The sequence below is a fragment of the Pocillopora damicornis genome, chromosome 6 (assembly GCF_964200805.1).
Source record: "Pocillopora damicornis chromosome 6, jaPocDami1.2, whole genome shotgun sequence".
NCBI classification, from domain to species: Eukaryota; Metazoa; Cnidaria; class Anthozoa; order Scleractinia; family Pocilloporidae; genus Pocillopora; species Pocillopora damicornis.
Genome location: NC_142675.1, coordinates 7,165,001 through 7,168,353, shown reverse-complemented (window position 1 = coordinate 7,168,353; position 3,353 = coordinate 7,165,001).

Sequence of the window (3,353 nt, the reverse complement as noted above, 5' to 3'; positions counted from 1 at the left end):
AAAACTTCACAAATTCATTTAAATTTGTTCGTTTGAAAACCTTTTTTCTTTCCATAATGGATCGAGATGATCATTAATATCAGTGTGGGAATGTGAAAATAACCGTAGATATCCTGAAAGGTACAAAATTATCAGAAAAAAAAATATTCCCCTAGCTCCGGTTGGAGCATAGGCCATTAACCACTTCCGTCCTCCATCGGGTTCTGTCCTGGGCAAATCTTCCTAAAGTGGCCCAAGTGTGGCCCCAGTTTCTCAATTGGGACTCTACACCTCTTCTCCAGGAGTTCCTGGGACGACCCCTCTTTCTCTTGCCCTGGGGGTTCCAACGTAGTGCCTGCCGGGTGATGTTGTTAGCCGGTTTCCTTAGGATGTGACCTATCCATCTCCACTTTCTCTTTGAGTTCTGACAAAATTATCAGGAAAACCTTTTATTTCCAATTCGTGGGTTCGTGCAGAAGTCCGTGATAAGTTGTTACACCTTCCGTTCCATTCCGTTTCACGCGGCCTGGATCCTTTTCGTTGTAGAGTCTCGAAAACCTTAACAAATGTTTAAAAAGGAATGTATTTGCAACCTTCTTCCCCTGTATGATGTTACAATAACCGATGATATCCTGTAAGTTACGTAAATTGAAGAAAATCTTTTATATACACGTCGCGGTAAAACGTTTTGTTCATGACATTTTCAGCTTCCATGACAATTGAGTTATTCAGTCTCGCCTGTTTTTCTCTTCTTTACCCGATTTTCGATGGAAATCAATTTATACCTTTACACTGATGTTTTTTTCACAAATTAACATTTAAGATGACAATATTTTGTCGGGGTTATCAGATAATCGCGTGCTACCAAAGCAAGAGAATATAAACTCGTGAGAACACAAACTGTATATATATTCTCTAGACCAAAAGCTATTTATAAAATGCAAGGAAAAATGACTATATTAACTATTAATTGCAAACTATGAAATTAAAATTACGACTAAAGCGAAACAAACGAACGTAACGTGAAAACAAAACTAAGAAAATATAGCACAACAACAAGAGTTGTAAGAGAAACAGAGGTTGTTTTGCAATAAACTGATGGAAATTATGACCAACTGTGCGAAAATTGTGCATACAAAAACGAATGAAGGGAGCTCGTTTTGGAACAAACGCGCGTCTCCAATTACGATAACAGCAGATGAAAATAAAATGAGAAATGCCAATAAACAAAAGAGCGAATGTCCCTGATTCCTAACTACGAAAAAGCAAACGCTAAAGCGGGCTAAAAACAAAATACAATGAAATCATTTGAAACAGTGAAATTTAATAATAACTAAGCGAATTTGCGGAGTTTACGCGCCAGACAACAACCTTAGCGACCAAAAGCAATTCGATAATTAACAAGGTCAAGCACATGTACTTAATGCAGTAAACAGCGTAAACAACCCTACCTTGTCAGGAGTAAGTTCTCTAGCTCTTTAGCCTTCTCTCAAGCGAACAGTTTAGCACGGCAGCACAAATCCAACTAAACTAAAACCGAACAGTGGACAGTCGGGGGCTCCGGTTGTCACAGCGGATTTGGACCCCCTAGTTCAAATCCGCTGAGGGGTATCGACCCCCCTTCGCAAATTTGGACTCCCCTTCCGAACTTTCCTTATTAGCATCGTTTGTATCATATTTGGTTACTAATTCTATCTGAAAGCTCTGTGTCGATGTTCTCTTCAGTCACAACACAACATTCCTCAATAAAGGTAAAGAAAAACAGCCATTTCGTTCCAATTCTGCCGCATTTATTATAGCGAGTCGTACAGTATACGCAAGAACTAAATGCAAATAAACTACTGCATTCGAACTATTGAAATTGTTACAGTGATTCTTTGCTTCTTCTGATGCGAATCAACGTGGATATGAAACGTCATAACAATAGTGGAGACTATTGCGTCAAGTCACAAAAATAACTCAGCCTGATTTTCTAATTAAATACATTAAACAGTTTCTGAACAAGAACGAAATAACTACTCCTACTAGAAGTCGTTCGTACAGCCTCTGATAAGTAAAAACGTTTCTATTCTGAACTATTGGAACTTTTACCTTATTTTCAAATGCAAATCAACGTTAATGTCTACATCTTAACAAAAGTGAAGACTATTACATCATTTTCCAATTTTAACGATTATTAACTGTTGAGCGATCCGAAATAACAAGTTAACAATTACGAAGACGTCTAGAGTCTGGCAATCTGCAGACAATGCAGAGCCACTCGCCCTCCCGGGCAGTCTTAAATCCCTCGCGGCTCATGTGCAACCATTCCTCGCACAACTCGCACTGTACCTTATCGTCCGGGCATGGAACAATAACAAAATAAATTGATGTCACAACTTTATTTCTTATTAGAGTGGTCTAGCAAGAGGACGGGGACGTTGGTTGACAACGGCGCGCGCAGCAAAAATACCGCTAAGAAACTGGTCGAGAACGTCGCCCCGTTGTGTCTCAGAAGTGACTTAGCAGTCTTGACAACCAACCGTCAACGTTATATTTGTTCTTGAATATCCTAACTTCGGCTCTTTCAAGATCAACATCACCTTTGAATTTTCGGTTTCATAGACCACTTAAAGGACAACCAAATTATCCTCTTTGAGGGTCATGCAACAAGCGCAAACAGGCGATGGTTATAGAAACGGTAAGTTGTTAATATAATCCACATGGGCGATTAACCTTTGAAATTATTCCATTCCTGTTAATTCTCGAGTCTGCTAATTCATCTATCAAGTTTTGAAGCCCACTAAATATTTTTTTCCATGATCTGTGTCGCTGTCATTTCGCTTCGCGCTACTAGATTTCAGCACTACTCGTTTTTCTTCATAACTTTGAAAAGTATAATTTGGAATTGAAATCGTCGCCGTTTTCCCCCTTGTTTACTGAATATTCTTCTCTATCATGACAGTACATCTCTTTTGAGCACCACCTTCTAAGAGTTGCAATGCATTTTGAACGGAATTGTCAGGAGTTATGGCGAAACCATGTAGAAACCAAGCGATCCAACGATGGATTTGTTTACGATGAGTTCCTGTTTAACCATGAGAGAATGAAATGAAGTCAAACTAGTCACCAACGAAACGGTTGGACTGACGAATAAGACTTCGTTCCTGTTTTTTGTTGTTGTTTTTGTTTAATTTTATCATCATCATTATTATTATTATTTTTATTATTTTTAACGAATAAAGTCGTTCAAGACTGAATCAAATTAATACTGAGATTTAGAAAGCCGTGCCGAAATAAAATTGACTATCATTTTCTTTTGTAGCGAGAGCATGACTTTCTTGTCTCAGTTTTCACCGGCGCTGATCAAGAATTTAAGACATAAAAAAGTGCAA